This window comes from Tachysurus vachellii, chromosome 9, assembly GCF_030014155.1.
Source record: "Tachysurus vachellii isolate PV-2020 chromosome 9, HZAU_Pvac_v1, whole genome shotgun sequence".
NCBI lineage: Eukaryota > Metazoa > Chordata > Actinopteri > Siluriformes > Bagridae > Tachysurus > Tachysurus vachellii.
The window spans coordinates 5,550,909-5,564,811 of NC_083468.1; the positions used below are offsets into that span (position 1 = coordinate 5,550,909).

General features: G+C 36.6%; 1 protein-coding gene across 2 annotated transcripts in view; it reads left to right on the forward strand.

Moving 5' to 3' along the window:
* The window catches only part of si:cabz01090165.1 (uncharacterized protein LOC100333421 homolog), a 159,783-nt gene that overhangs the window by 80,444 nt on the left and 65,436 nt on the right, over nt 1-13,903 (forward strand). For both annotated transcript variants that reach the window (XM_060877461.1, XM_060877462.1), the window contains exon 2: nt 2,270-2,425. The gene's annotated coding sequence lies outside the window, so the exon portion shown is untranslated. The remainder of the gene's footprint in view (nt 1-2,269; nt 2,426-13,903) is intronic.

Genomic DNA, 13,903 nt, shown 5'->3' on the forward strand with positions numbered 1-13,903 from the left:
CTTGTGCTTTTTATCGCAGCAGACATATTTTATGCGGAAAGCTCTCTTAGCATTACGCTTGAGAAAATAAGAATTGTGTGCGTCTGTGTGCTTGTTCATGCACTCATGCAAGCAGAGATTTTTTTTGCCTCATGTGTTGGCTTGCAGCTCAATGTCTGTGTCTCATGAAACAGAGTGACATTTTCTCAGATGTGATTCATTTGCACTACCCGAACAAATAAGGAGAAGAGAAAGGAGAAAAGAGAAGGGAAGAAGGGGATAGAGGATGAATCACATGCTGTATAAATCACTAATCACTTACCACCATTATTTCAAGTTTGTGTGCACATGTGCATGTGTGTGTGTGTGTGTGTGTGTGTGTGTGTGTATGTGTGTGCGCAGGTAAACAATGGTAAAACTGGGATGGATAGAATTAGTAATTAGCAGTTGCTGACTTTTCACTTTAACTCATGATATAATGAAATCAAAGAAATAAACTTACAAAACCTTTTCATAAGTGAGACATCTTGGGAAAACTCAAAAGTAAAAAAAAAAAAGTTAAGAAATTATTTTAAATCAAATTTGACCAAGGTTTTCTTCAAGAAATCATGCGCCAATTTTGTATATGATAATAATAATAATAATAATAATAATAATAATAATAATAATAACAATAAGAATAATAAGAATAATAAGAATAATAAGAATAATAATGCAGTATTGTTATTAATACTACTACTACTACTACTAATAATAATAATAATAATAATAATAATAATAATTTGTTTATTTATATTAGTAATTTATTAATGATTTTTAAATTGTATTTACTTATATTAATTAATTATTGCACTTATTATTATTATTATTATTATTATTATTATTATTATTATTATTATTATTATTTACATAAATTGTTACAAAATATATTTTAAATTGTTTCCAAATTTCATAGTTAATTTATTTATCTATTTCATAGTTCATTTATAGCCACATTAAATGGAAATAACATTATTTTCCTATCACAGCACATCCTGGAAAGTTTTATTGCCATTATACCACACATCTGCCAATGAATGCAAATTTTTAACCATTTGTAATTATTTAACGGTGTGAAACATCTAGAATATAGCATATAGCAAGCATAATCTAATTATAATACCTCACCACTCTCTCTTTGTTTCTCTCTTCTGAAGAAAACTGAAACAAACAAACCAAAAAATCTTAGTTTTCCTATTTGGGCTAAGCAGATTTTAAATACAGGAATATTTCATATGGTTAGATGTGTGCAAAAGGAAAATATATACTAGATAATAAAGCATGTAGTTTTCACAGTTGTATATTAAATAAAGTCACCTTGTCAAGGAATATCTGGGCTATTTGATGTAGGCAAAATCTTCTGTCCATTTCAGATTCGTTTTATACTTAAATGCATCAATCATATGTGAAATGCCAACGTTCAACGTCACCAAAAAAAAAAAACATTTCACCATAAGCATGTTTGAGTGGGTTTCTCCATTTCCTGTTCAAATTGTAATGGAGATAAAATGAGCTCTAGCAGGAAATGAGCTTTCGATTGTGTTCAGCTTCCACATGCAAAAAAAAGAGTTCCATTTTTCTCAGTACTTAAAGTGCTAAAAACACAATTTGCATCAAGTTCAAATGCAGCATAACACTCAAGCACTGCTGATATGTCAGTGTGAGACTCCCACTGTAATGAGAGCTTCTTTCAGAGCGAGTCGTTCAGTTCGGCTTCAACGATTCAAAAGAAGTCTGATGGCTTCAGTATGAAAAAAAAGAGGCTATTGATCTTGCTATGCACCACTCAGGTGCACATTTTTATCTGTTAGATATTTACTTATGTAAGTAAAAATATAAGCAAGTGCTTTTTTTACTGCTTATTGGAAAACCTTTTTTTTTTGGTTTCCCGGACAGAGGTCAGATTCACAACTGTTTCCCAGTTTGCCTTGAGCGCACCACATATTAGGTACACCCTACTTTCCCTGCTGTGGCTTTCATTCGTCACACACCCGGTTGATGAATGAAAAACAATCCACACTTTTCTGCTTTGATACTTTTGCCATGCTGAAGAGTGGAAGCAATTGCTTTAGTCAGTGTTTTTAGTCTGATTAGAATCAATTGCTCTCGGGTGGGTAAATAAACATGAGGAGCTACGAACCCTTATTCAACTGTCTTGACAATCACTTTATCATAATATGCATTTTATTCCACCTCTGCATTGATCTATCTTATTCTCTCTCTCACTCTTGTGCTCCCATTGCTCTGTCAGGTTGGTGTATGAATGATTGAGCACGAGCAGATGACTGAGGTGCCGAGGGAACCGGAGCACTAGAGTGGAGGCTGTCCCAGCTGTCCTGTGTGGAAGAAAGAGGGAGGACTGAAAGATAAGGTGCAGCACGGGCCATCCACCCCCTGTATTGCACAGGTGCGTCTGATTTCAGTTGTCATCTAGTGGACCTGCAATGCTGAGATGTCAGTTACTTTCTAGAAAATGCACTGGTTGCCATGTAGACAGATTTAACCCCTTTGTTTGTTCTCGGTAATGTAAAATTCCCCATATGGACTTTTCACATGTGGTTTTATTTTCATTTTTCACAATTTATTGAGTTACGATAAATGTTTTAATATTTAGGATATTTGATATTATTTTTATTGGTTATTTCACATTTATAATTTCTCACATTTAGACTATGTGGATTTATTTTTCACATGTATCCACACATTAACATGATGTCAAGGCATAACATATATAGTGATGTGACATACAGCTAAGTACGGTGACCCATACTCAGAATTCGTTCTCTGCATTTAACCCATCCAAAGTGCACACACACAGCAGTGAACACACACACACCGTGAACACACACCCGGAGCAGTGGGCAGCCATTTATGCTGCGGTGCCCAGGAAGCAGTTGGGGGGGTTCGGTGCATTGCTCAAGGGCACCTCAGTCGTGGTATTGCCGGCCCGAGACTCGAACCCACAACCTTATGGTTAGGAGTCAAACTCTCTAACCATTAGGCCACGACTAACCCAAATCAAGTGGTCACATATAGTATTGGTCACATAATGATGTGTAAGTGACCTCTTCCCAAAAGGCTTCTTTTCTTTGCTTTCTTCTTTTTATACATACAAACCATGATCTTATTTAATGACCTACACTCATTTTATAAGATAAACCTACATATAGGTGAACTTTGTAGAGAGAAAAAGGTATTGCAAATATGAGAACATCACCACTTCATATAGGCTTTATACACATATACATTTAGTCCCAGGATTTACTGATCTGTCCATAAATACAGTTAATGAGTGAACTGCACCCCAAACATGTATGAACTGTTAATGAATATTTAAATCCCTTAGCTAGAAAATATCAATATTTCACAGTTCACTGATGTTGTTAAATGGCAAAATCAGATTAGTTATGCTCTCAGGAGGCTTTGTTATCTTTAGGGAAAATATTCAGCTTTACAGGATGAGTGGCATCTCGGTCAGTATTTGTGGCACCTTTCTCCCTTCTGCATATTATTACTGGCAGTAGGCCATCTGTTGCAATGCACAGTTTGTCAACCTCTCCACCATCAATCAAAAGAAATGCAGCACCATAGGGCCACATATTCAGCATATACAGCATAGCACCGACATTGAAATGATATTGTCATGATGGTGTGTGTGACAGAATTGTTGGGTACCTAATAAAATGACCGACAAATACGGTGACAAGGTGGATGTACCTAATAAACTGACAAATCAAGTCACTGACCAGAGAGATTTAAAGTGAGGTAAAAGGGTTCGTATCACAGCACTCCTGAATGCTCAATTCTGATTGGTCAGAAGGTGATGATTTATTTTCTACAACACCTTTGACAGTATTTTCACTCGAAGGTTTGCTGGAGATACAGGGCTTTGCAGGTTCTTTAACTAAACGCAAAGTCAATTAAGCAAACAGTTAAATTTGTTGTTTCATTCTTTCATGAATAAGAATTGTTATTAAATCATCATTCTGGTTGTATCAGCAACTCCACACACTATTGTTGGTTATTTTCCTAGAATAGTGAGTTTTCTTCCATACTTAAAGTCACTTTTCATTTCATTTTTAGCTATTTATATTTCCTGTCATATTTTCAAATTACAATCCAGCCTGCATACACACACACACACACACACACACACACACACCCACCCACACACACACACACACACACACACACACATATGCACACACACAGACACACAAAAACACACTCCTACCATCAAGATGCTTGATTCCCAAGCATTGTTCTCTTGGATGTCAACAATTTCCATGAGTATTGTTGAGAGCTGAGATAAATATAAGAGCGACTGTTTATTATAATATACACGGATAAGTATGATTGCATAGACGAATGAGCTGTAATCTCTAACTGTACACATACAAAAGATGCTGGGCCTACTGAAAGCAGCCAGTAAGTGTAGTCAGCTTTGTGAAGGTGTGTAAATCAGATTGCTGATTTTACCAAGATGGCAGAAACTTGAGGACTGATAAACAGTCCTGTCTGAATTTGATGCATATTTTCCTTTTTGCTTGCTTTTTTATGGATTTTTTCTGAATTCACTGCATTCATTATAACATTATTGTTACAGTACAGGCAAAACTCCCACTTGGGACTGCATCTCAAAGAAAGTAGGGATTTGCGTGATTGTGAGACAGTGACACAGTGGGGAGCCTTGTGACTTTTCGATACCTCTCCATTTCTTTGGCGGCTCCCATCGATCCAGCAGTCATGGAAAGAAGTGAAAACTAAGGCACCTGGAGAGTCAGTGTCCCTAGACATTTGCACATATCATGGGCCAACACTCTTCCACATGGAAGTTGGAGTAGATGTGCTAAAGTTTTTTAAATTTTTTGCTTTGGCTGCTCCCTGTTCAGATTACGTGGTCCGCGTATTACATTTGACACATGTTTTACGCCGGATGCCCTTTCTGATGCAACCCTCCCATTTATATCCAGGCTTTTTACCCGGGAACTATTCAGTGGCTGGGTTAGCTCCCTGCCCGGGAATCAAATCCAGGCCATGGCAATGAGAGCATGTCAAGTCAAGTCAAGTTAAGAATCTTTTATTGTCATTTCAACCATATATAGCTGTTGCAGTACACAGTGAAATGAGACAATGTTTCTCCAGGATCAAGGTGCTACATAAAACAAAGACAGGGCTAGGACTTAGTAAGTAGTCCTAGCGACATAAAGTGCAACTGTGCAACCTGCTGCAAACAGTGCAGGACAAGACAGACAAGACAGTGCAGGTCAATACAAACAAGACAGTGCAGAACAAGACAGTGCAGGACAAAAGACAGTGCAGACAAAAGGTTACAAGGCAATACACAAAAGACAGTAAACAAAAAACAGCGCCGATCGACCAGTGTCAATACTATATGTAAATACTGTAAGTTCAGACAATACTTAGCAGCAGGTCCCTGAGATAGTGTATAAGATAGTGTATAAGATCTTATAAGATAGTGTATAAGTGCATGTGATCTTGCCACTGGATCACCTGGCTGCTATATATATATATATATATATATATATATATATATATATATATAAATAGTACACACATAGTATGTATACAGTATGTATATACGTATGTGTGTGTGAGTGTGTGTGTGGTTGTGTGTTTTTACAGTTGTCCTGTGAGCAGGAAAACAGGCAGTTGCTAGAGCAAATTGGGTTTCCCAAATTGGTAGCTGTCATGCAATAGCTCAGACTAGCTCAAACAGCAGTAGGCATTGTATATGAATAGCCTCGGAGAAAACTGGGCAATAGTAAGGAATAAAACATGGCAGTGCATGTTGTCATATGAAATAATCAACAAGGGTTGTGCTGGTGAAATGCAACACTGAATTAAGTTACCATCACAATCCATTTACTGTAAGTTCATTATTTAGTAATTTCAAAATGTGTTTTATTCCTCTTCCTCTATTCCACAGCAATTTTTTTTTCATTTACATTGTTTTTATCTATTGATAGTTGCATTTTAACATTACTTTAGTTCCAGATGTTTGCTGTTATCTATAAGATCTGTTCCCTGAACAGCCTATCTTTTCTTTCCTTCTGTTTAAGATAATAAGACTAAATGCATCCTGGCATGTAAGATGTTACTATGGAAACAATAACACATTACAATGAGCACATTAATATAAACATGGGGTTTGAATCACATATGGCACTACAGTCAGTCCTGCTAATAAAGGAAATTAATACACACCGTGTATCCTATCAGATTAAGTGTTGTATAGCGGTGTGATATAAGTCTGTCTCGCTAAGAAGGAATTATGACATTATGTTACTTTCTTCTAAGCAATATAAGCCACTTATTTCCTAGTTAAAAGTGAGTAAAGGGTAAAGAGGGAAGTTTCATTTGTTCATATCAAGTACATTCATATCAAGTACATAATTGTCTAGAATGTATGTGCCTTTTAGCCTGACATCAGAGCCTGAAGTCACTAACGCTCTTTTAGTTGAATGAGAACAAATCATCACAGACATGCTTTAACATCTATTAGAAAGCCTTCCCAGAAGATTGGAGCTTATTAGAACAACCAATCAGGGGGCTGCAACTGAAACGGGATGTTCGAAATGGACACAACTGTTATGGTCAAGTGTGCACAAACCTTTGGATATATAGTGTACAGTATATTGTTTAGAAGTAAATGGATAAAGATTATATCTAGGAAGAAAGGGTAGACCAAGCATTAGAGTAACACTACTGGAAAACTTGAAAACCTAATTAATAGCGCATAAAAATGTGGTTCCTTTCTAAATCATTGAGTATGGAGCAAGTTTTCATACCGTAACGACTGGCTTATGACTTTGCAGCTCATTTCCAATGCAAAGTAATGCAGATGCTGGGACACAAATAAGTTGTGTGCATACATCTTTGTGTGTATGCTCTTATGTGTTGTTTGCATTTGCTGATCTGGAGAAGCTGTTGTAGAGTTTGACAACATTTCTGCAGAGTGTTTATCAGCTTGTCCTTGCTTGGTCTTGCATGTGTTTGCGGCAGAGCTATCTGTCTAACCCAAATATAAATCTCATTTATTACTTTCAGCATTTTTAAAATCTCCCTATTAGCTATTCCCCTCAGATCTGAGTTGTTCCCTAAAGCTGGATGCGCTCTAATAAACTTGCTGGGACTTGTCTGTCATGCTGTAGAATTTGCAGTGTTCAGCGCATCATGCGGTCACCAAGCCACTTATCTGCATATAATACAGACGAGAGAATTCATCCTGAACAGAATACATGAGTCGATACAACAATTGCTGAATGATTGTCATGTCAGTTTAAAAAACAGGCTGTTAAATGCATTCACTGACTGACTTATACATTTTAATCAGTATCACACTACTTGGATGCATTTTTCCTATTATCCAGAAAACTGTAATGATTTAATGGTTGGAAAGTGCATGTGAGATTATTCACTGGAATCTATGTACATTATCAGGAAGAAGGTTCTAAACTGTACTAGTTCTTGTCACTATAAGAGTAAATCTTTGTGTGTGCATATATTTCTTGGGACAAATAATGCAATTAGACCTTCAGAGAGCATAAAAAATGTACCCTTGAGGATACTACGCAGTGCCTAGAGATAAATGTGGTTTTTTTTTCCCCATAGCGTTTGCTCCATAAGTCCCATGAAATGCTTGATTGGTGAATTCCGGTATGTGGAGCCGATCTGTAAAAACCACAGTAGATTGGACACATTTTTGCCCTCAGTAGACACTGCAATGATTTTTTTAGGGGGAGGTGGCAGTTCCATGCTGTATATACTCTGTGTTGACCAGGTGGTACCCAGAGCTGTCAGAACTGCCAACTGTGCCCTGATGCATTATGACACAGTTCCATTTTATGCATTGGACTTGGAGATATATAACCCTCATTGCTGCTTTTACATTATGACGACATAGAAAGCATTCTTTAATGTAGAAGTGGAATAAAATGACACCTCCATTAACCACAATGCCAGTATGCACCAAGGCCCAGGTTTTTCCATTACAATTTCAACCCAGATGAATTTTTTGAGACCCATGGACATTAGTTGACTTCTGTTTGAAATCCAGGAACACCTGACAATCAACCGGAGCACAATAAAAAATAATATATATAATTTGGAGGAGGTCATCAGCTTGAATCTCTGAAATACAGTTTCTCATTAAATACCTTCTAATACATTTTTCTGTATTATTTTTCTGAATGTATAGTATGTAATTATGTTATGTAATGCAGCTGTAATTATAATGCATTGTATTATATTATGTAATGCAGCTGACTACGCAGGTTGCTGCTGGATCCATTTGAGGAAGTTTATTACTATGCAGGCAATCAAATCTTAATAGTGTCCAGTAAATCCTAAAGTGAAAAAAGATGTGATGGTAAATAAAAAAAAGAGCTTTGTAGCCTTAAAATCTAAAACATATCCTTTCACGCAAGTTTACTAGGTCGGGCTAAGAATACCATCAGCTTTAAACCCCTGTTGGGGAGGTTATTGTGACAATGACACTAGCAGACTATTATCATCCTTGTATCTTCTACTTCAGTAAGTTCCAATAAAAGTGTGTAATTATAACATTCTTATGCATGTTACATCTGCTACTGCTGAAATAGCAGATCCTCAAGGAGAACTTAGCACTTGAACAATTTTACTTTGAGGACATTGCTTGGATGTTCTGCATTTAAATGATTGGCTGATCGGAGCTTCAGATTCACGGTCAAAATACACTGGGACAATATTTATAAATTATAGCTACATATCTTTGAGAGGTTTCAGCATGTTTTTCCGAGTAAATGAGGAGAAATGTTACTAAATATTTATGAACTGAAGCAAATGTGTTGGTACACAACATAGTAAACAAATGTAATTGAAATTTAAATTTAATATGAAACATGGTAGTATTTGTAGTATGTAAAGGTGATCTAAGAAATTTAAGAGCTTTAGGAAGTCGTTGATTTGAGCTTGAAAATACAGTTATGGTGTTCAGTTCGACCAAAATGTGGTACAGTTCACATCAAATCTACAAGCTTTTTATTTCTCAGTATTGCACGTCAAGTAATGAGATTGTTTTGTGATGGATGGGAAATGGATGTTATTGTCAGCAGAGGGGACAGAAAGTCTCACTGGAATCTAAGTGTATCTAAATCTAGACTTTATTAGGAAACAACACTGTAATTAGCTTACCTTTGTGGTGTAAGTGCTTGCTTGCACTGAAAGAAGATATCTCATGAATATACACTTTAGAAACAGGTTAGAAAATGCCCCAAATTTGATTTGTAATGATTATGAATGTTATAATAGAAATGATTTTGTGTAGTTGGCAAATTTTTATAATAGCTTGATTATTTACGAAATTTCATCTTTAGTTGGGTGAATTCTAAAGGTGCCACAACGGTTTTATTTGAATGACAGAAAATGTGAAATGTACACAAAATTGAATATGAAGGTAAAGGTTAATGTTGAAGGATTTGATTCCCAGAACAATATTCTTTGGTCTGGCAAAGACCAATATATTTTCCTAGTTATATTTTTGACACCGTCACCATAGGTACGTGTACACATCCATGTGCTGCTGCTGGTTATGTACTGTTGTTTACATGACTTGTAGTGAGCTACAGAATTCAAAATTCTGTTACTCATCTATTTCATTATGATCTTTTTCGGTTCTTGGCCAATTTTCTTTCTCTTCACCCTGTTGTGCTTTGGGTTATCAAAGAGCCGCTCCCTCATTCGGTATCATCTTCCCTTTTCTTTTCACTCTCTCATCCTTTTTATAATATCCCCATCCTCTGATCCTTCACCTCCTACTCTCATTCCTTCATACACATGTTCTCTTTATGGTAATAGCCTGGCCTTGTCCCTGCTCATTTGCATGCATTATTGCCTTCATTCCTCTTCTCTTTTTCATTCCTTTATTCATGTGGAAGCAAAAGCTGGGGATTGAGCCAGAGCCTCTTTCACAAGGAGCCAGGATAAAGCAGTGAATCATCTAAAGTGCTACTCTCCTGTCCAGCCGTGTGTCCTTTTCCTTTCTGTTGATGTGGCCCGTAATGTCAGAGGTCAGACCTAGATCTTACAGTACCTGTCTAGCCATGGACATGCCATGTGGTGTGTGACTTTGGGCTTTCCTGAGAATGTGATTAGCTGTATAGGGTCCCTCAGTCCCCACGGTCATGGAACATATCCAACAGATTTAGCAAGCTTTTTCTGGAGAGCTCCAGCAAAAATCTTGAGCTGTTTGGAACAAAATGCTCTATTTTACATTTTATCAATACTAACAAGATTTTTTTTTCTCAGGCGCATGGCTCATTCTCTGTAGTAAAAATCACATCTAAAAAAATCATATTTTTGACACAGATCATGATCAGGTACTTTGACCTGACAAGCTGAAGTCCCAATCCAGCCATATCTTATTTACACTCCCACCTGCTGTCACGAGGACATCAAGGGCTCTTCGAAGCCCATTTCCATAATTATTGTTTATATTGCTTTCACAATGGAGTTGTAGTCAAGGTTTGTATACAGCTGCTACCTAGCTTTCGGTATCAGTGTGCAAAGCTTGAAGGGGAAGCTGTAGGATTGCTCACTCTTGCGGTTTTCGTCCTGCATGAAAAGTTACTCTTATTTCTATTAATGTGCCAGTATGATAGAACAGAAAGGAGATTCATTACAAAATGAAATTCTATTTGATTAAAGATGGGGTCATTATAAAACCACTTGACATTCACAAATTAAAAATAAAAATAGGCAGCATGAAATTACAATATTACAATAAAAAACAGAAAGAAGTAAGCTGTATGAACCAAGAGTTTCATGTTACATTTAATACTGACAGCATCTCTTTAGTAGAATTATAATGATTTTTTTTTTTGTTTGTTTTTCACCCTTGAACTATAATTGTTTCCAAATTATACCCTAAATTAATTTCCCACTATAATGCCAGCCACATGTAGAAGTATAGTATGTGTGTAAGGTATGTGCTGTAGACTGGGGAAGCCTTTTATATGCTTTTCTTTTATTTCTTTTATTTTTTGGATAAATGGATTCCATTTCATTTTCACTGAAAGGCACCAAATCACAAGAACACAGCTGAATATTTATTTATTTTTTTTTTTTAATTTGCACTTAATTAAATATACAAGAAAGAAAATAGCGATGACAAATAAATGAATAAACAATACAACCACTTACAATTTCAAACAAGAATTAACAGTGATTATAATCATTATCCATATCAGTCTCTCTCGTTCTGAGGTTAATGTCAGTCACTGCATTTAACAAACAGTAGACTTGTCACAGTCTCTTGCCTCTCCTGATCAACATTTCCTATTAAATTTGTGCTAAATAATTGCTGATTAACAAAGATTTATTCTGTTTGTTAATTTTCCTTTTTTTTCCAATGTCTTTGCTGCCATCTCTGCAATGCCTTGACTTTACAAAAAGAATGTATTAGGCTAATGTGCTTTTCACTTTAGCAAATTTATGTTCTGCTAGCTAGTGTTTCAAACATATTCTTGACTTTTTGACATTTTTAATACTGCATCATAACTGGTTCTTAAGTTACCCCATAATATCTGCAGGCTGAAAGCATATGCAAGGTAATAAATTACGTTATACTTAGTGACAAAATTGTGACACATTAACATCCTGCGTGTTGAGGAGTTGAAGGTAAATAACCTAAAGTTTTGTATGATGTATTTGTATATTCTTCAATACCAGATTATGCACACTATATAAACCAACACTATATAGTATCATTTGTATTATATTTGCTCCCTAATCTTCCACCCCATTTATTCTTCTTGTTATTGGTTGTACTCTGTCATCCTCTGGTGTCCAGTGGTGTGGGTGTGAGACTGCTAGACTCAGAAAATTGGACAACAGTCACTTACATGAATCCCACTGGGTGAAATCAGAGCTCATTACTGCCGAGGGAACAGGTGGGGCATACAGCCTTTTCACCTTACACTCAGGGTGCACAAGGACCTCAGAGCGCCAAGCCCAGTGGTGGGAACTGTTGCTATAATTCACTGTTCCAGCTTAACACTTCTGGGTTTCATGCAGTTTGTGAGTCAGGACTCTACTCAGCCTCTTCTATATCCACTAGGTTTGACATTTAGGGAAGATAATCCATAAAAGAAAGATGTTGTCACTTGTGTGCCTCAGTGTGTTAATGTGTGTCTGGTATGAAAGGTAAAAGCTACTGTAAAAGAAATGAAATGAACACAAACATGTAACATTAGTAGCTTCTAATAGCAATTAATAGCTCCTAGGTTTTAGGAAAAGTGTAAAATTTTAAATGAGTGACAGGCAATAGATTGTATACAAGCAAAAAAGAATTGTCAGAAAAAGGTAGAAAGGTAGGCAGGCATGTTTGATCCATGAAGGTTGAGATTTTGGCATTGCAGGGTACAGAGCATAGAATGATAGTGTGTACAGGTAAGATTGGACTTAAGGGTATCAGTTTGTATGGAAACTGAGAAAGCTACAATATCTATTAAGGGGCCCAATACTAAGCTTGGTGTTTGTACAGATTTTTTTACAGTGATCTTATCTTGGAAGTCAGAAACAGGGGGTGAGAGTGTGAGAGAAAGTGCTTGAAAGGTTTGACCCTGGAGCAGTTCTGGATCTGTGTAATGTCCCTAGCCTCAGTAGATCTGTTTTTTTATGCCTGTCTGATGAACCTAGAGATTAGGTGTTGCCTGAGGTTCTTATGGATTGCCAGCCATGCATGATTCTATTAGTTTCTCGTTTTCGCCATATCAGAGGGGGCAAAGTCTACAGCTTTAGTGCTGGTGACTCATGCATGATTTTTCTCCAGCTTACAAAATGTTTTACTGGAATGCTGCTGTACTAATTCTTGGGTCTGTAAATGTTTTTAGTATTTAACAGGTTATAAAAATCATGGGATTTAGAACAATTTTTAATGTTTTTACAATCATTTGAAAATCCAGTAATGCATTACTGGATTTTACAATCATTTGAAAATCTAGTAATGCATTACTGGCTATGAGTTTCAGGTTTGTCTTCTAAATTACACATATACTGTATTGAAGCAACATAAGTGTATGATGTATTGCGATTACCAGGTCTCGCATTAAGAACATGTTGAGCCCAGCATATCGACTCAGAAGAATCCCTCGAGGCAGTGACTGTGTCACCTGATCCACAGCAAACACATGGCTTCCAGCAGATACCCTCATCTCTCACTCAAAAGCAGAGCGTACTGGATTTCAGTCATTAGATTTGCTCAGTTGTCCTTTGATTTCACTTTGAGAGTTGTTCTTTTCCTTTGAAAGGATCTTTGTTCAGAGACCTGTTATTAAAGAAGATGTATTTATACAGTCATTGTTCATAATTCAATTGTCTCGCTCTCTCTCTACATCCCATTCTCTCAATAGAATAGATGTTAATAAAACTTCAGAGAACATATTGAGAGCTTTTCATTTCATCCTGCTTTACTGTGAGGAGTGTGTATGTGCGCTCATGGGTCTTGCAGCTGTGATTGCCATCACAAAGCAGCCATTCTAAAATCCTTTCTGAATTTTGTGCTCACTTTATGACTAAAACTGTACAATGTTATTTTAGATAATCTCACAATTACAGCATAAAAGTTTTAAATATCAAGCACAGATAAATAAGAACAGTCTGTGCTTTAATCAGAACATTTCACCAAATATTATGCATGTTGCACTTGAGCACACCTTCAGCATTTGAGTTGGTGGATGACTGCTGCAGTCTGGGAGACAAAGGGAGAAAGATGGCTGTGGGCTCACAGACGCCTCAGCCATCTGTCCCCCACGTCCCTGCTGGTTGTCCCTGCTCTGTCTTGAGTGGATCCGGTGAGATTCCCCTGCTTCACTATTGCTCCATC